Below are 21,281 nucleotides of genomic sequence, written 5' to 3' on the forward strand. Positions count from 1 at the left end.
CACAGATTGTCACCCAGTTAGCCCTGTAACAAGCCCATCAGCTTCTGTTTGACTAAATAATATCTTTCAGAAAGGTATCCAGGCTTGAGATGAAGACATCAAGAGATAGCGATTCCACCACTTCCCTTGGCAGTTTGTTCCAATGGTTCATCGCCCTCGCTATTGAAACTTTGTGACTTATTCGAAATTTATTTTTTTCTGGTTTCTGTTTCCAACTAGTGGTTCTTGTTATGCCTTTTTCTGCTAGATTAAAGAACCCCTTATTACCAGCTATTTTCTCCCCATGAAGGTATTTATATATTGTAATCAAATCATCTCTCAATCTTTTTTTTTTTATACGATAAACAGATTGAGCTTTCCAAGTCTCTCACTCTAAGACATTTTCTGCAGCCGTCAAATCATTTTCATGGGTCTTTTCTGCAACTTGCCAATTTCTCAATCTTTTTTTTTTTTTAAACTGGGGACACCAGAACTGGAACTGTTTGACTGACATTTGGTTAGAATCTGGATGAGCCAAGGTAAACCACACCTGGTGCTCTAACTATTTTACAGGGAGTTGTGCACCATACTATGTCTAAACCTCAGCAGAGGGTAAAGCTAGAGTAAAGTAAAGTTGGTAGCGTAAAGTTGACAGTCCTGAATAGAGCCTACTTGCTCTCTTGGAATTTGGATAAATATCTAATCTTGAACTGTGACTTATTGCTTACTGAAGGTAATCAGGTCAAGCCAAATTGTTGATCTGATTCAAAAGATCAGACCTATCTAATCTAATTAACTTTTATATCTCACACTTGTCACATAGGTGCCTGAGTGCTTTGCAATATGTTGCATATTGCTCAAATGTGCAAGTTCGTAACCTATACCTCAGAGCTTTGCTCCTTTGCTTTGAATTTATTTCTCTTTGTAGTTTTAAAGCCACAGCCTTCACATTATTCTTTCTTTCTTTCAAACCCCATGGGTCATGCAACAAGATTAAAAGACTATAACTTTTAAACCAATAAAAGAAACTTCATTCCCTGGGATATAACAATTATTAAATGAACAGTAGAGAACGCAGCCGTGTGTCACTTTTTAACAGTTCACAGTTTATGTGCTGGAAGAATTCCTAGCGGCTTCAACCAATTTTAATTCCCTGCTGTCTGTTCCAGGGCTTATTTGTGAAGACTGCATTCTAGCTGAGGAGCAAAATTAATGAAGTGTGAGGTCTAAATTTACACGGTGCCACGCTAAGTAGAAATTTCATTTTACAAAGAGTTAGCCCAAAGTAGAAGTTAAAACTGGATGGTTTCAAATTTAGCCTCCTACTGACTCCTGAACGTTGCCTATGGCCATTTTAATGTTTGGTTCTCAACCATGCACAAGGTGAATTCAAAACAGGATTTATAAGGTACCTTTTACAAATAGGAGACATATATTGAGTCATATAAGGAGCTTGTACAGGAAAGTGTGAACGATCAGGATACATTCTGCATAAACTTTGGTCATTTTATCCCCAGAAATAAATCAGTAGCAAGCAACACTTCCAGGAAGCACACAGAACAGTCAAATGAACGCAGATTAGATGAGGGAAGTTTTCTCGAGTACTTATAAATGATCATAGCTAGACTGATACAGTATTGCCCATTATTATAATATTTTATTGAGCCCACAATCAGAGAACTCTAAGGATAATGCAAAGGCAGACCCTTCTAATACACCACCTGCCACAGACTATGGCCACAATGGGTTCATCTACATAAGAAATTAACCCCTCCCTCCCCCCCCCAGCTGGCCTGGGGTCAGCTCACTTGGGTTCGCAGGGCTGTAAAATAACTGTGTAGCTGTTCAGGCTCAGGGGGGTGGGCCTCAGAGCCCGGGCTCTCACCTGAATGTCTAGACTGTATTTAACCCTGTGAGCCGAGTTAGCGGCTCTCGGCCAGCTGCAGACATGTAGACCTACCCAATGTGTCCAGTCTTGCCCACAAAGCTCCTGAGCAGGAATCAGTGGGGTTGGGGGGATTGTTGGACAGAACATGAAAGAGCCCCGCCACAGCCCATTTAAGAGATGACTTTAACTTTAGGCAAGGGGAGTCCATGAATGAAAGATGGAGAGTAGTTAGGAACGGGTGCCCTGAAGTCCTGCAGTGGTCTTGGAGGCAGTGAGAGCTGGGGGCAAGAAGGGGTCACAGAGCAAGAGTTCCTATCTCCCATTCTTATGCTCAGCCACTTTATCATGGCACTGCTACAGGCCCTTTCATCCTAAAGTATCTCAAAGCAGAACACTGATTTACAAATGTCTGACTGAACAAAGCTGGGAAAGGCACTGTAGTGAGCAATCATGCAGTTGCCCCCTCTAGGGATGGGCTGGAGAGGTCTTCATCTCTGTATCATACAGGTTAAACTATATCGTACATTTAAATAATTTCACCTACTGCTCAAAATGCAGTCACTTTACAGGTGAAAATCAGCAGCGGTTTCATACACAACTCCATACAATTGTTCAGGACTGTAACTCCCCTGAATCTCCAGCCCCATCCAGTTTCACCCAAACCCTAATCCAGTTCTGGATCCACAACATGCCTTCTTGATCCCAATTCTGTTGTAACAAAACAGGTCTCTTTTTAGAGCCCCAGTTTTCATAATTTTCTTACCTACCCGAAAGGCACAGTGGACTTGGAGTTATGTACTTTAGAATAAATACTGCCTCCAGAACTAAAGTAAGTGACATCACGTGCCACCAGCCAGTGAGCAGGAACAATATTGCAGTGTCATTCCTAGAAGCATATCACTCTCACAGGCATTATTCTGGGGGTGGTTAATGAACACTCACAGCAGCCATCAGGGCAGAAAACAAGTGGGATGGTTGGTAAAACACTCGCCTTCCTCACAAGCCTCCAAACAAAGGATCTCTCATTTGTCTATGTGTATTCTATCTCTCTCTAATTATAGCAAAACTGTACAAGAGCATGTCAAAACTGCCCCAAATTATTCAAACCGCAGCAACTACAGCTGACAAAACATTCACATCTTCATAAATGAAGTGAAACCACTTTAAAACGGACTTCTTTAAATTAAAGGTACCTTTTTCTCTCTGCCCCATTTTCACTTTTGACAACTTAGAGGTTTTAAAAGCTGATATAACAATTAGTGTCAATCTTTTTACCTAAGAGAGGTTCGACTAGCAACAGCTAGGGCACAAGACGGAGAGTAACAATGTTTTAAGCCTTTTTCTTACAAGTCATAAGATGCAAACATCGTTGTCAAAAATAAAGCCTTGGGTCTGACAGATTGCAGGGAACAGCATAAAACAAACCTGCGTTGTGTTCTCAAGACCTGAAGTACAGAATGTAATGGAAAGTGTGTTGATGCTTTAAATACATCATTATTTTAAAGATCTCCAAATGTTTGGACATTTGGGGTGATAACTTAGTTCATTCCCTCGTTTAGCTAATGGGAATGTTTCTTTTGCTGAAACCTTGTGCGATAGAACAGAATGCATCTTGGTTAATGGTACAAAAAGACATCTAAATTGGTTTTCCAAACCCGAAGTATGTGCTGGGAACACAGTGTGACTATACACAGCAATCAGATTTGATCGCCTTTTAATTTAAATCCAGATTTCTCCTCCACTTAGAAAATGCTTCCAGTTACAGATCTTGCATGATAGGAGCTCTCAGACACTGGTACTTTTGTGGTCACCTATCCCAGCCCAGAGGTTCTCACTGCCAACTCCACCATGTCTTACTGATGAACCCAGCTCAGCATCTCTGTGCTGTGACCAAGTGCACCAATGTTGACTCAGTCCCTCCACTTGTGAACATTCTAACCCACAAAGGATGTTCAAGATCCCGATCACCCTGTAACCATGGGTATGGACTGAGCCAGGTGCATCCCATTTACTCTGATGGGATCACACAGCGACAGCTTGCAGTGTCAGGGAGTTTCTGTATGTGTCGGGAGGAGGGATCAGGGCAGTACAGCTCTGAGAGTGGCAGAGAGGTGCAGTGTGTGAGACACCCTTTCTCTTACAGAGGAGGGAGTAGTATTTTAGCCCTCCTCTCCTCACCACTCCCCTGTCCTCTCTGGTCAGCAGCAAGGGAAACGATCCTTTCTCCGATGCAGGGTCCCCCCCCATAACTTGCTCCCTATACTGTCCCTGGAAAAAGTAGCTGCACACAGTACCACTACAGATCTTTGGGATGAGGAAAAAGTACAAACATTCCCAATCCAACCTGTAACCTATCTGTGCTACCGGGAGGAGCAGCTGAAGAAGCTGCTAAAGCAAAGATTGCATCACGGGGCAGATGGGAGGGGGGAAGGCTAAATGAGGCTCAGCTGGGGCCACCCTTCCCACCAGCAGACCTCTGGACCCAAAACTTTGCAGGAGAGACCCCTCCCCTCCTCCCCCCGGACATGCACACTCAGGGAAGCTAGAAGCCAGGATGCACTGCCATAGCAACCCACCCTGCAAACCCTGTGGCTGCAGGGGGCCTCAGATGCAGTCTGTAGTTTCAAGTCTATTTCAACTGATGCAGAACAGACTAAATTTAGTGCAGTTATGGGATACGTGGTACTTATATGGCCCTTTGCACACTCAGAGTGTTACTGCAGATGTAAAGGAAACAGAGAGGATATGCTGTGGTTGATCTCCTTAGACACATACACTGTGTTCCCTATAAAGATGATACATTCCCTAGAGGTGACTGGTTGAGATTCCCCCCCTCCCCTCCCCTCCCCTCCCCTGCCCTGCACACACACACACACACACACACACACACACACACAAGTCTGTTCCTTAGAGATAGTATATTATCTGCTGGGGGTGAGCTTTTGTCTTTCTGCTTTACAGTTGCAGGTGCCTGTACAATGTGAGTGATCTACAAAGTTTCTTGAAACACTTGGAGTTTGATCATGTTCCTGGTGAACAATCCACAGGCAGTTCTTCCACTCGCACTTTTCAGCCTTCCTTAGCTAGAGAGGACATTGATTTGGGTTTGACAGGCTTATAGATTCATAGATTCTAAAGCCAGAAGGGACCATTGTGATCACCTACTCTGACCTCCTGTATAACACAGGGCATAGAACATCCCCAAAATAATTTCTAGAGGAGATCTTTTAGAAAAACATCCAAACTTTGATGTTAAAATATCCAGTGATGGAGAATCCAGCTTGACTTTGGATACATTGTTTCAATGGTTAATTATTATCATGGTTAAAAATGTATGTTTTATTTCCAGTCTGACTTTGTCTAGTTTCAATCTTGTTATATTGTATTATACTTTTCTCTGCTAGATTGAAGAGCCCATTATTCAATATTTTGTTCCCTGTGTAGATACTTTTAAATTGATTAAGTCACTCCTTAACCTTCTCTAAATAGATTGAGCTCTTTGAGCCAAAGACTGTAAGGGTTTTTTTCTCATTGTTGTGGTTCTTCTCTGAACCTTCTCCAATTTATCCACATCTTTCTTTAACTGAGGGCATCAGAACTGGACACAGTGTTCCACTAGTAGTCACACCAGTGCCAAATACAGCAGTAAAATAATCTGTCTACCCATACTCAAGATTCCCCTGTTTATTCATCCGAAGATCACTTTAGCTCTTTTGGCCACAGTGTCACACTGGGAGATGATTATCCACCACAACCCCCAAATCTTTTTCATGTTCAATATTTCCCAGGAGAGAGTCCCCCATCCTATAAGCGTAGACTGCATTTTTGTTCCGAGATGTATCCATTTACATTTAGCTGTGTTAAAACACTTGTTGTTTGTTTGCATCCAGTTTACCAAGCAATCCAGATCCCTTTAAAGCTGTGACCTGTCCTCTTTACTTACCATTCCCCCTATTTTTCTGTTATCTTCAAACTTTATCATTGATGATTTTATGTTTTCTTCCAGATAATTGATAAAAATATTAAATAGCATAGCATCAAGAACAGATCCCTGTGGGACCCCACTGTAAACACACCCACTCAAAGATGATTCCTCGTTTACAATTACATTTTGACACCTGCCAGTGAGCCAGTTTTTAATCTATTTAATGTGTGCCATCTTAATTTTACAGTCTTCTAGTATTTTAATCAAAATGTTGTGAGGTACCAAGTCAAATTCCTTACAGAAATCTAGTACATCAACACTACTATCTTTATCAAGCAAATTTGTAATCTTATCCAAAAAAAGATACCCTGTTCATTTGACAGGATTTATTTTCCATAAACCCATGTTGATTTGCATTAACCTCCTTTAATTCTTTATTACTCAAGTCACGTATCAACTGCTCCATAATTTTGCCCATGATCGATGTCAGGTTGACAATCCTATAATTACCTGGGTCATCCCATTTACCCTTTTTAAAAAGGCACATTTTCTTTTTTCCAGTCTTCTGATACTTAGCCAGTGGTCCAAGACATATTGAAAATCAATATCAACTGTCCAGCCAGCTCCTCAGCCAGCTCTTTTAAGACTCTTGGATGCAAGTTATCTAGGCTTGCTGATTTTAAAATGTCTAACTTCAGGAGCTTCTATTTAATATCCTCCAGCAATACTAGTGGAATGGAAAGAGTGTTATCATTACCCTATGATAAGACTATATCACCTATTTTTCCCCATACACAGAAGAAAAATATTTAGTCAACACTGCCGCCTTTTCTGAATTATTATTGATAATTCTATCATTTCTACCTAGTAATTGACCAATACCTTTGTCAGGATTCTTTTTCTTCCTAGTATATTTTTTTAAAAAACTCCTTATTGTCCTTAACTTTGCTGGCTATAGATGTCTCTTTGTTTTCCTTGGCTTTCATTATCAATTTTCTACAATGCCTAAATTCTGACTTCTATTCATTACTATCAATTTCCCCTTTCTTCCATTTGTTATATATAAGAAACTTGGATTATAGGGGAAGTGAAGGGAGATATAAATTATAAATATATAATTTATAATTTATAGCTGCCTTCACTTCCCCTCTAAGCCAGGTTTCTTTTTTTTAACCAGTATGCCCTTCTTCCTTGGTTGTGGCTTTGGGGGTGTCTAGTCAGGTATTCTTAAATTATTCCCAATTATCATTCACTTATTTCTGAGTAAATTCTTCCTCCCAGCTGATTTGTTTTCAGTTTTGTGAAACTGATCCAATTAAAGCAACCAGTGTGTGTATGTGTCTATATTTATCTATCTATATAGACACATACATATACTTCACTCTCCCAGTGTCTGATGGGCTTTAGCGTTTTATTTACAGAGAACAAAATCAATTAGGAAAATGCCTAGACTATTTGTTGCTTTAGTGGAGCAATCAAAGGGACAAGTATTGTCTGCTCAGAGACTCTGTAAGTGGATCTCCAGCTGCATCATTCTTTGTTAGCAATTCGTGCATTTTCTTTCACTGGACGTTGTGAGAGCCCACTCCACTAGACCACAAGCAACGTCAACAGCATCTATTCAAGAGGTACCTATACAGGACATATTTAGGGCAGCTACCTGGCGTTCCAGCCATACCTTCACAAAATGTTACAAATTAGTCCAGACTTCTTCTGCAGACATAGAGGTGGGGACAGCAGTATTACAGATATTGATAGAAAATGCATCCTTGAATGGTCCTTCTTTTTGAGTATTGCTTGCCAATCACTCACACGTGGAATACTCCTAGGGACCAGTACTTGAAGAAGAAATGGAGGTTTCTCACCCATAATCACTGTTCCCTCTAAGCTGTGCGCATGTGCACCCACACACAGATCCTAAACCCCGCACACATGTCAAAACACCATGTGCACAAAAATTTGCACAAAAGCACAAAAATTTGCACAGAAGAATTTTTTTGCACACACGGCCTGTCAAAAATTAGAGGGAACATTGCCCATAATTGGAGTTTTTTTGAGATCTGCTGTCCCCATCAGTATTCCACTATTCACCTTCCTTCCCCTCTGCTTCAGATCTTATTTGATTCACCATTAGAAGAAGAACTGAAGAGGTGTAGGTCCGTACTGCAACTCAAACTCTTGATTTAGAAAACAAGGATGGCCACTGTGCAGTGAGGACCAATGGACACTATTTGATAGCAATCTCCAATCTCAGATGCATGGTGAGCATGTGTACCCATGTGTGGAATACAGATAGGTATCACACAACTCCAAGAACCTCCAGTTATAGATGAGTGATCTCCATTTTCAATTCACCTCCTAATAGGTGACACAGAAACCTACACAAAGGATGCTGCATTCTATTTTCTCAGTGGCCATTCAGGAAATATCTCCTTGCTATGTCAAAGTCCCAGGAAAGTGGGACTATAAACTGGAGTCTCTCTAAAATCAATACCTCTAAAACATTTTTGGAAAAGTTTATTTTTTAGCTTTGCACAAATTAAATGGTTCCATAGCAAACATTATTCACCCCTTAGCAATGTGCAAAGAAATAAATTAACTTAATAAGTAATCTCACACAACATTCCCTAATTCATAAAATGAAGAAAAGTAAACAACAAATGTTTTAGCCAACTGGGAAATCATATAAGTCTAAGGCCAAATCATATTTTATGACTTTTTAGTTAAAGCTTAAAGTGATCAAACAAAGATTTCTGTAAAAAAGTAAGTTTTTGTGTACTTGAATTAGTCCATATACATATGAAAATATCTTTTTTTCTAACAAAACAAAGATGTTGGTGTACAGAACTACAATGTATGCTCGCATATTAGTAAATCTAGATTAAGTGTAACAGGTGTGAAGTTAGATTAGAAATCATTATTAGTAAGAATTAGCACTCTAGTAGAGTTGCAAACTTTGACGTGTAGCTTTGATGTATCTAGGACAATGCTTAAAATCAGCTAAACTATTCAAATCATTTGGAGTTAGGATACTGATTTTATAATGAACCTGGAAGTTGTTTAAAATTAGAACCAAATTGGGGATAAATTTCTTCCTGCATTCATAAATGGAATGGAATAAAACTCTTCAAATTAAAGTTAAGAGTAAGAAGAAAGAAGAAGAAAGCTTTCAGAAGATAATTACCAAGTTACAACAATATGAGAAAACATTATCCTGTTGTTAAATGGTTCAAGAACTAGAAGCAGAAAGTCTTTAAAATACATACTACCAGAATTGTTTAATCAACTAGGCTAAGCAAATAATTAAGGATTGCAAGGAAAGATGTAACCTTTGAAAAGGCACCCTGTGTGACGCTAGAATGCCACCTATTAGATGGGCAGGAAACTTGCCATTACATTTTGATCTGTCCAGTTAATGAATGACCACATCTCCAAAAGAAAAGGGCCAATGGAACCTGCCAAATATATACTTTTGGGGTAGGTCAAGCCACCCCAGTGCAACCAAATGGGGAAATAATATATAAAACAGATTGTCCAGCCCAAAATCTTTTCCAGCAGATCAACACCTAATCCAAAAAAGCTGGTCTAGTCTATGTAAGAAGTGGTTGTTTAACTCTCCCTAAGAGAGAGTGATTTTCTGTGACTAAGCTTCTTTTTACACACAAAAGTCTTGGATCCTGGGATGCTGATGTCCAGAATCCCAGTTGGGGAAAGTGATGTTTCCCTGAAGACAGAATCCTAAATCCCATCATGAAAAAGAAGACTGCACACCGAACAACAGTGTGTATGGTAACACCCATTGATTCATGTTCTCTTTGTATATAAATCTCCCCACTGTATTTTCCACTGAATGCATCCGATGAAGTGAGCTGTAGCTCACGAAAGCTTATGCTCAAATAAATTTGTTAGTCTCTAAGGTGCCACAAGTACTCCTTTTCTTTTTGTGAATACAGACTAACATGCCTGCTGCTCTAAAACCTGTCAGAAAGAAGAGTGAGATATTCAACCTGCTTAAAGGGGCAGAAAGATCGAAGAAATCAATGCTGATTGCTAAAATTCCACAGGGAAGTTTTGATTCATCTTGCTTAACCCCGGAATGCTATTTTCTTAAGACAGAAGTAAAAGAAGCAATAATGGTTTTGCTAGATTTTGTTTAAAGTAAGATTACCTACCTAGTTTAATCCTAATTCGTTCTTTAGTTTAAAAGTTTTGTGATCAAGTTGAATTACAGTGGTTGTAATCTAGTTATTTCATTAAGTTTATACTTGGTTATATGACACAATTTCTTTAAATTTAGCTGTTAAATTATGTTAATAATGCTTAGCTACTAGTTAGTCTTAATGAGGGTAAACAATGCAGTCATTAAGTGAATATCATTGTGGTTGATGCACATAGTATTTTAATTTTAGTATTCAATATAGTTAACCAACTCTCTTTTAATGTACTTTATATTTTAGAATGTCATGTTGCTTTAAATATTGCTACATTATATATTCATTTTAATTTTTTTTAATCAGGTGTATTTTACTGGCATAATCCTTGTTTATTTAATTGTTTATTGGTTTCTTGTATCATTTGGATGATTTAAATAAAAGTTTCATTTTTTTCAAAGTTCAATTGTTAATTTTGAGGCATCCCTTAGTGTACAGGAAATAGAACCCTTAATAAAATGTATGTGATCATACCTGAGTCAGACTTATTAATAACCATAATCAATAATTCCAGTTTTTGATTTGGTATTCCAGAACTAGTCATGTGAGAAACAAGTAATAATTTCATCTAATTAATTGTTGTTTCTCCCAATTATCAGTTTGGATTATTGTTTCTTTTCTTTTGCTAATTTTACTTTAAAAACTACTTGGTGTCCAACCACTTTGTACTCCACATGGCCCTGCAGCCACCTTTCTTTGCTATACCAGCCATTATTCATCTATTTTTTAGTTGTCAAGTGTTAAGTGATTCTCCTGGCTGCATCATTAAGTGATTATCATGAGATAAAGGAAAATCTCAGGTATGTTTGCAAAAGCAAGTGGCAAAACAACAGCGAATCAACAAGAAGGGATTCAATAGATTTATCTGTGTATGAGACAGATCATCCATCTCAGTCAAAATTGGTGCACTTTCCTGTAATGGACAGTCACTGTTTTTGCCTAAGGGCATGTGAGAATAGTCTGTGACTGGAGGATTCTGTGAGAGAAGATGCTGTTTACTGTTTTTGGTGTCAGCATTTTTCCATGTCCAGAAACCATGGAAATGTTAGTGGTAGCATCCTGTTTGTTGACCTTGTATGAAGAACTGGAAAAACCTCTTTGACAAAGTTAACAAGCACGAAGAATCTGAATTGCATACATCATCCTTCAAAGCCTGGTTTGAATTTCAGGAGGTTCAGACAGCCAGTTGGAAGCCTGTTGCATCAGCTTTTGAATCTGAGTTGAAGGGATGAAGTGACTGAAGATGGAGAGTGCAGGCTCCTTCTCAAGGTCACAAATTATATAGCTTGGCAAGATCTAGCATTCAGAGGGCATGATGACAGTAATGATTTGCATAATAAGGGGAATTTTATGAGTTACTTGAAATCTTTGCTGAAGGTAATCCCAAATTACAGGAAAAGCTGAACTGCTGGTACAGTTATTATACAAGTCTGAGGTTTCAGAGTAGCAGCCGTGTTAGTCTGTATTCGCAAAAAGAAAAGGAGTACTTGTGGCACCTTAGAGACTAACAAATTTATTAGAGCATAAGCTTTCGTGAGCTACAGCTCACTTCATCGGATGCATTTGGTGGAAAAAAACAGAGGAGAGATTTATATACACACACACGCACAGAGAACATGAAACAATGGGTTTATCATACACACTGTAAGGAGAGTGATCACTTAAGATAAGCCATCACCAACAGCAGGGGGGGGAAGGAGGAAAACCTTTCATGGTGACAAGCAGGTAGGCTAATTCCAGCAGTTAACAAGAATATCAGAGGAACAGTGGGGGGTGGGGTGGGGGGGAGAAATAACATGGGGAAATAGTTTTACTTTGTGTAATGACTCATCCATTCCCAGTCTCTATTCAAGCCTAAATTAATTGTATCCAGTTTGCAAATTAATTCCAATTCAGCAGTCTCTCGTTGGAGTCTGTTTTTGAAGCTTTTTTGTTGAAGTATAGCCACTCTTAGGTCTGTGATCGAGTGACCAGAGAGATTGAAGTGTTCTCCAACTGGTTTTTGAATGTTATAATTCTTGATGTCTGATTTGTGTCCATTCATTCTTTTACGTAGAGACTGTCCAGTTTGGCCAATGTACATGGCAGAGGGGCATTGCTGGCACATGATGGCATATATCACATTGGTAGATGCGCAGGTGAACGAGCCTCTGATAGTGTGGCTGATGTGATTAGGCCCTATGATGGTATCCCTGAATAGATATGTGGACAGAGTTGGCAACGGGCTTTGTTGCAAGGATAGGTTCCTGGGTTAGTGGTTCTGTTGTGTGGTGTGTGGTTGCTGGTGAGTATTTGCTTCAGATTGGGGGGCTGTCTGTAAGCAAGGACTGGTCTGTCTCCCAAGATCTGAGAGAGCGATGGCTCGTCCTTCAGGATAGGTTGTAGATCCTTGATGATGTGTTGGAGGGGTTTTAGTTGGGGGCTGAAGGTGATGGCTAGTGGCGTTCTGTTGTTTTCTTTGTTGGGCCTGTCCTGTAGTAGGTGACTTCTGGGTACTCTTCTGGCTCTGTCAATCTGTTTCTTCACTTCAGCAGGTGGGTACTGTAGTTGTAGGAATGCATGATAGAGATCTTGTAGGTGTTTGTCTCTGTCTGAGGGGTTGGAGCAAATGTGGTTATATCGTAGCGCTTGGCTGTAGACAATGGATCGAGTGGTATGATCTGGATGAAAGCTAGAGGCATGTAGGTAGGAATAGCGGTCAGTAGGTTTCCGATATAGGGTGGTGTTTATGTGACCATCGCTTATTAGCACCGTAGTGTCCAGGAAGTGGATCTCTTGTGTGGACTGGTCCAGGCTGAGGTTGATGGTGGGATGGAAATTGTTGAAATCATGTGGAATTCCTCAAGAGCTTCTTTTCCATGGGTCCAGATGATGAAGATGTCATCAATGTAGCGCAAGTAGAGTAGGGGCATTAGGGAACGAGAGCTGAGGAAGCGTTGTTCTAAGTCAGCCATAAAAATGTTGGCATACTGTGGGGCCATGCGGGTACCCATCGCAGTGCCGCTGATTTGAAGGTATACATTGTCACCAAATGTGAAATAGTTATGGGTCAGGACAAAGTCACAAAGTTCTGCCACCAGGTTAGCCGTGACAGTATCGGGGATACTGTTCCTGACGGCTTGTAGTCCATCTTTGTGTGGAATGTTGGTGTAGAGGGCTTCTACATCCATAGTGGCTAGGATGGTGTTTTTAGGAAGATCACCAATGGACTGTAGTTTCCTCAGGAAATCGGTGGTGTCTCGAAGATAGCTGGGAGTGCTGGTAACGAAGGGCCTGAGGAGGGAGTCTACATAGCCAGACAATCCTGCTGTCAGGGTGCCAATGCCTGAGATGATGGGGCGTCCAGGATTTCCAGGTTTATGGATCTTGGGTAGCAGATACCTAAATGACCACATTTGTGGGCCAGCAGATTTGCTGCATTAACAATTTTTTTGACAGAAGTGGGGGCAGCTGGGGCAGGAGGTTCTCTGGCAAACAACATCATGCTGCTGCTGCGTGGGACAATGTGAGAGGAGGCAGCCCAAAAGGTGTGGGGGGGGGGGGTTGGGATTGCTGTGGATAATGGGGAATAAGGAGGGGGGTTAAAGTTGAACAGGAAGCAGCTTCACGGTGTAAATGGACAGAGAAGCACAGTGCATGGTTACAGTACCCAGCTGTGGGTCTCCCCTTGCTGGAAAAGCAAGTACTGGTGAGTACTTGGATACTGAGTGGGATGTATTTCTCTCAGGTGGACCTTTCAGCAGTAATCGAGCTACCCAGGGCCAAGGACATTAATCTGTGCTTTCAGTCAAATGAGTTAATGGAAACTTTCTGAGTAGCAGCCGTGTTAGTCTGTATTCGCAAAAAGAAAAGGAGTACTTGTGGCACCTTAGAGACTAACAAATTTATTAGAGCATAAGCTTTCGTGAGCTGCATCCGATGAAGTGAGCTGTAGCTCACGAAAGCTTATGCTCTAATAAATTTGTTAGTCTCTAAGGTGCCACAAGTACTCCTTTTCTTTTTGGAAACTTTCTGGAGGGTATATGCAAAGGTGCAGGGTAAGAGGGACCGGCAGCAGGGTCCTGAAGAGACCAGTCACATCACCATCACATTCCATAATCATCTAGTGCCCTCTGAGCAGATTGTGGACTGGCTTAGTAGACAAGCGACTGTGTTGAGCCCAGGTCAGAAAATCCTGATGTACTGGGGATTTGCATAGGGAATAGACATTCATGGTGCACTTCATCCAGATCCTTCTACAACCATCAGATTTTACTGGCCTAGCTCTTTCGTGGTAGCAGAAGAACTGGAATAAGTTAATTGTGACATATGTGTGGAACTTCTGGCAATTTTGCTGTATCTTGCCATCTGGTACAATGACACCACTGTGGGTAGTTTGGTCTTTTAGCAGCCACATGTCCACATTACACCAGAGGTGCACAATGTGTAAATTGGGGGTACAAGGAGGAGGCATGTGTCAAGGGAGCACACAGAGATGGGGAGGATGGTGGTAGAGGGAAGCAGAGAAATGGGGAAGGCTTTGGATGTCTGTAGACAGCAAAAGAACACGGGAGAGGAGGAGGGGAGGGGAGGGGAAACAGCGCTACAGTGATGGTACAACCCCTGTTGCTGTTAGAGGAGGTGGAGAAGAACTTTTTGAAGATGCTCCCTGTTTAGAGCTGGGTTAGATTAAGGGGTGGTGCTAAGGGGACTGCAGCCCTAGGTCTCTACTTTCCTGGGGGCCCTCCGATCCTTGAAACATACCCTGCATACAATGGACATTTTGATAATATTTGTACTAACACCTAAAAGAAAAGAACAAAATAATTTAGCCCACGCCCTGCTGACACTGATTTTGTTCCAGTTTCTTAAAATTGTAACAATTTAACTTTTTTTCCCATACCTTCAGTTGCTAATGTTGAGGGTAAATTAGCATCGCTAATCACCAGTCACTGGCTGCTAATGACACCACCGTGCAATGCTTCTTCAGTCTCGTTTCAACCTCACTTCAGCGAGGTGTCCGGTCAAAAGTTTCCAAGCAGAACAGGAAAACTAAGTTAGAAAGAGAGAAAACTGTAAGCAAGTTACCCAAACTTACTCACCATTTCTCTGCTAGTGCTGCTTCAGAATCAGCTTCCAAAGATGCTTCCTCAGAAAACAATAATTAAAGTGAAGTTATGGATATGAACTTGTTTCTTCAGGAGAGAGCAATAGAAAAGCCCCACATTCCTGAAATCCAGGTCAAAAGGGATGATGAAAGAAATGACCCACTTCTTCTACCACCAGGCCATTCCCTAGGCAGAGAGTGTAGTAGTGATAAAGAGGACAATATTGTCATTTGCACCAAACAAAGCCTAGCTAAATGGCTTTCTTTGATAATGGAGGTGTTTCACACCCAGTGCATCGAGAAAGGTCCATTCTGTTTTCACGTAGCCCCCTCCCCTCCCCTCAACAAGGGGACTGTACTCCTAAAGAAGAGAGACACCTTTTCAGCCCTCATGGGGTCCACAACAGAGTCCTGCACTGCTGACTTCCCCAGCAGCAAGAGGGAAGGTAAGGGGGATGTGACCTCCTGCCTACATGGCAAACCTCCTCCCTCAAGCAATGAGAAAAGGGAAGACAACAACAGTATCCAGCAGACAGCTAGAGGCCAGAAGACAGCCATGCAGACACCAAGCAATTTCTGACTCTGTGAAGAGCCCCAGATGCCCAGGAAAGCAGGAGGGAGGTTGTGAATAGCCCTACTTTCCCTCCACTTGAAAGAGACCAGCTGGGAAGAGAAAGGAGGTCTCCTGATAGCATAGCACATCTAGGCCCAGCAACTAGCCTTTCTGTAATGCCACCCTTTAGGAAAGCCTCTGGAGGAGACAGTCCATTTCTCCTGCCACCAGCCTGCCAGCAACAGGAGGAGACCACCCTATTCTCCTACCACTTCCTGCAGCTTGCATGCCCTGTAGCCAGCCCACAGCAGATCTACGATTTTGGATCCAGAGACCGAACCTTCATACAACTGAACCCGCGAGTTCCAAGCTTTAAAGACCAGCAGCACTGTTCCAGAAGGGAGTAGGCGGTTAGTCCCTCGCCAGCGATCCCCAGGGCAGACCCATTTGCCAGTTGTCTCCTGACAACTCAGCCAGAAAAGGAACCTGAATGAGTCCCCTGTATTACAGTCAGATGGGTAGTTAGGGTTTAATTTCACAACCATTAAGGCACACTGCATCTGTGACAGAACTTTCATCCATCTGGACCATCATGATCTGCACTGCTAATTCCCAGTATTATAAAGTGTGTTCCTAACAGCACCGGCTTACAGGCCTGCAGTGTGTCTTCTCATGCATCACCTTGGATGAGAGGGACAAACCCTGGGGGAGTGTGTGGCCATGTGACATAGTATGCTTTCCAGAATAGCCTGTAATTAAAAAGCATGATTGATATATCTAATCACTTTAGTCATTTAATATGTTTATTGAGTTTATATTTCTCTTTCATCTAATCCTTACATAACATTTTCAGACGTTGTTTTTGTTTGCTTGTGGGAGTTTGAATTATTTGTGAGTTCCCGTGTGGTAGCCACTGCCTTCGTGTAGTTAAGCCCTGGTCTCATTGGAAGCACCAACAAGTAGCTTTATTCTTTAGCATGCCAGAAGGAGAAGTGAGGCACCTACCAACAGCACTGTGAAATAAGCTCAGGTGACAGAAACTTTGGAACTGGCCAAAGTTTACAAGATACCCCTCTGGAAGGCCCTGCAGGTCTCAAATCTGGGCCTGCAAAGCTAACATTTCCATGCTGCCACCTTGTCCTCCACTGCCCACGACCCTCTGTGGACACAGACCATGGGAAGTCCCACCTCAAGGAGTCTGACAGGCAGCAGTCTCATGGCTCCAGGTTGGCTCCCCACCCTATATAAACCCAAGGGGCATTCCAGGAAGTGTCCAAGCAACATTGTGGCTCTCCTGTAGCCATTCATGCTCCTGAACTCCTGGCTCCAGCCTTGGATTTATTTGGACTTTGCCTCCTGACCCACATCCTGAGAACTGACATGGATTCTGATGCTCTGTATTAATCCTGGCCTGGAACCTGACTCTGAACTTCTCTGCTAATCCCAGCCTCAGGTTTGATCCTGCTGTGACCGTTGGTCCTGACTGCCCTTGCTAGGATCCTGATACCCCCTCTCCTGTTTGCACATCAGATAGGTACTAAGCCAGCACAGGAGGGGGGTTACATTCAGACTCATAATGAAAAATGGACAGCTTCCAAGTGGCAGTACAAATGTCAGAAATGGTATCGCCTGCCTCCTCTTTTCAAATGAAAACTACCAAATGCATGGAGTTATCTGAGGCATTGGTTGATGTGTTCTAAATCCAGAGGAGCAGTCTTCTGTTTTGTGTGCAAACTCTTTTAATTTCCTAATAATTCTAGCACCTTTACACTCCCAGCCTTTTCCAACTGGAAAAAAGTAGAGGAGAAGATGTGCTCTCATGAATACAGTGTGGAACGCTGCAGTGCCACATTCGCAAGGCAAGAAGCATGCCAGTAGGGAGATGATACAGCTGCTTCTAATGCAAACTGCTTACTGGAAGGAAGTCTTGAGGCATAGTGAAAAAAGAAAAGGAGTACTTGTGGCACCTTAGAGACTAACAAATTTATTAGAGCAAAAGCTTTCGTGAGCTACAGCTCACTTCATCGGATGCATAGTGTGACACTTAAGCTTCTCGCTGAACATGGTTTAGCATTTAGAGGAAGGGAGGAAGTTATCAGAAATTATCTAGGTATCTTGAAACCATCGCCAAATTTGACCCATTTCTAAAGGAACACTTTAAATGCTATAGAAACAAAGGAAAAGGTCACCACATGATACTTGATGAAAACAATCTGTGATTAGCTCATTGAGCTAATGGGACATGAGGTTTTGGAATTCACTGCAACTGAAGTCAAACAGGTGAAATACTACTCTTTGATGATAGATTCAACCGTGTGACAGGGCAAGGCCAGATGGCTATGGAAGAGTAGTCTTATTGGAATCTGGGAAGTGGCCAGGCAAAGCCTGTCCACCGCTAAAGGATCCCCCCCAGCCTAAAAGGGGGATCCACAGGACCTAGATGCAAAAAAATTCCGGGGGACAACTAATGAAATAACAGGGACAGGAGTGTGGTCAAAGGGTCAAACGAAGGGAACTGGAAGGGGACACCGAGCAGAGAACCCCAGACAGCGCCCATTGCTCCTCAAAGGCACCAAGGGAGTCAGAGGACGCTGCCCAGAGGAACTCTGCCTGGATACGTGAACGGACCGAGGATCGGAAATAGACCCCACAGTCACAGGAGACTCCATTGGCCAACCTCCTCACCCTGGTTTTATAGATGGCCATTTTAGCTAGGGCCAGGAGGAGGTTGACCAGGAGATCTCGTGACTTTGTGGGGCCACGGATAGGGAGTGCATAAATGAGAAGGTGAGGGGAGAAGTGCAACCAAAAACATAATAAAATATTGGTGAGGAGCCAGAATAGGGGCTGCAGCCTGGCACACTCCAGGTATATATGTGCCAGGGTTTCCCTCACGCCGCAAAAGGGGCAGGTGTCTGGGATTGAGATGAACCGTGCCAAGTACACGCCCGTGCTCACGGCTCCATGAAGGAGCTGCCAACTGACATCCCCGGTGGGCCTCGGGATGAAGGCTGACTATAGGCTGGACCACCGGGGCTCCTCACCATCCAAAGGTGGCAGGAGGTCCCGCGACTTTGTATTGGGGCGGGACACGAGGGTGAGGGCATGAAGGGTGTGGAGCACAAGCGTGTATAGATGTTTTCTTGGAGCATTTTGAAAGCAGACCAGCTGCATCTCGTGCAGCCTGCTTACAGTGAAGGGGTGAGGGGCTCGGTTGGGTCAATGGGTCAGGGGTCCAATTAAAAGGTCCGGCGGGCCTGGGGTAGGGGGTAGGCAGGGCATGCTCTCGTGCAGGACCCAGTCGAGATAAACCCGAGCAGCGGGCGGCAAAGCGGCCTTCACCTCCTGAAGTATGCGCCGGGGAGTACAAAGTCTGGAGAGCCCCATGCGCTGAGCAAGTGTCAGGGGATCCAACCAGTCTCCCCAGTCATAGTCCAGGAGGTCTCCGACTCTTGTGACTTCTGCCAGGACCAACCTCTGGCGCACCAAGCAGGACTCCGCCACCTGCACACGGAGCTGGGGGTTGTGTAGCAGGGGCTCCGTGAGGAGATCTGCCCCTTCAGTGGCCGCCACAGACCTGGTCGTTGAAAAGAGTTTCCAGGTCCAGAGGTGGTCCTGATAGAAGACCGGCAGCCTGGAGAGGTCTTGCGGAAGACCTCTCGGATGGACATAAAGGAGCTGCCGGTCATATCAGAGCCCTTGGAAGTGGCGCAGGAAGGAGTGCACCAGTATGCTCCACGCCGGACTACCTGCACCATAAAGGAGCCTCTGCAGGGCCTGGAGGCGGAAGACATGGACCTGAGTAAGCAGACATTTCAGGCCCTGCCCTCCCTCCTCCAGGGGTAGATGGAGACCCCTGCAGGGACCCAGTGCAGTCCTGACCAAAAGAACTCCAGAATCGATGTCCGGAGGTTGGCCAGGAAATCCGGGGTCAGGACCAGGGTGTTGAGCTGGTACCAGAGCATGGACAGGACTAGTTGATTAAGCACCAGCGCTCTCCTTTGAAGGGAGAGGCACCAGAGTAGTCCTGTCCATTTCCGGAGCCACTCTGTCACCCTGCCCTCTAAATTCTGCCAGTTCTCCGGCGGAGAGGGATGCGTGGCAGAAAGGTAAACGCCCAGATAGAGCAGCGGACCCGTGCTCCACCGGATGGCCTGAAGCGCGGGTGGGAGGGAGCTCACCTGCCGCCAGTCCCCTGCCACCAAGCCAGAGCTCTTGACCCAGTTGACCAGCATGGAGGAGGCTGCCGAATAGATGGCCTGGCAAGCCTCCACCCGTGCCAAGTCGCCCGGGTCCTGAACAACGAGGAGCACGTCATCAGCGTATGCCGACAGGACCAGCTGCAGCTCCGGCTCCCGCAGCACCAACCCTGTCAACCTCCTTCGGAGGAGACAGAGGAAGGGCTCGATCGCCAGAGCGTACAGCTGGCCCGAGAGGGGGCACCCCTGCCATACTCCTCGCCTGAAGCTGACCGGTTCGGTCAGGGTCCAGTTGAGCCTGACCAAACACTCTGCGGAGGCATACAGCGTCTGGAGAAAACCCACAAATGGGTCCAAAGCCAAACGCTTGCACAGTGCTCAGGAGATACCCGTGATCCACCCTGTTGAACGCCTGCCTTCTTCTGATCTAAGGACAGGAGAGCGAATGACAGACCATCCCTACACCCGAGTTCCAAAAGGTCCCGGACCATATATACGTTGTCGAAGATGCTGCGGCCCGGGACGGTGTAGGTCTGGTCTGGGTGGACCACGTCCACCAGCACGGATCCTCGCCGCAGTGAGATTGCTTTTGCCATGACTTTGTAGTCTGTGCTGAGGAGCGAGACGGGACGCCAATTTCATAAATCACGGAGGTCCCCCTTTCTCGGCAATAAGGCGAGCACGGCTTGCCTGCATGAAAGAGGGACGACCCCACTCTGCAAAGACTCGGCCCAGACGGTGATTGGTCTGGGGCAAGGATGTCCCAGAACACGTGGTAGAACTCCACGGTCAGCCCGTCCATGCCTGGAGATTTATTGGTGGGCATGCGATGGAGGGCTTCCGACAACTCGGCCAGAGTGAGAGGCAGCTCTAGCCGGTCTCGGTCGCCCACACTGACCATAGGGAGCTCCTCCCAGAGCACTCTGCAAGTGTTAGGATCAGACGGATGCGGGGAGAAAAGGCTTGTGTAGAAGGCTCTCGCCTTCCCGCACATCTCCACTGAATCTGTGAGGGGGTGCCATCTTCTGCCAGAAGGCAGATGACATGTTTCTTGGCCCCCCTCTTTTTCTCCAAGGTGTAGAAGAAGCGGGAGACGCAATCCATCTCCCGAAGGAGACGGATGCGGGATCGAACAAAGGCACCCAGGGCCCGATGGTCCTCGAGGGCCCAGAGCTCCTCCCGCTTCTCCCGGCACGCTTCGCAGAGGGGCGGATCCTTGGGGCTGGTGACCAGATGCCTCTCCAGTTCTAAGACCTCCCATTCCAACTGCTCTATTGCTGCATCCCTCCGTCAGCCACGAAGCCCGCATCCTCCAGCAAGCTGTTGTTGAAATGCCAATAGGCCGGCCCCGGCCTCTCCGCGCAGAGGGCAGCTGTCACAGTGGCTAAATGATGGTCAGGAAATGGGGCCGGCCGGATGCTGGAGGAGTGGGCTTGTGAA

Source organism: Dermochelys coriacea, chromosome 4, assembly GCF_009764565.3.
Source record: "Dermochelys coriacea isolate rDerCor1 chromosome 4, rDerCor1.pri.v4, whole genome shotgun sequence".
NCBI classification, from domain to species: Eukaryota; Metazoa; Chordata; order Testudines; family Dermochelyidae; genus Dermochelys; species Dermochelys coriacea.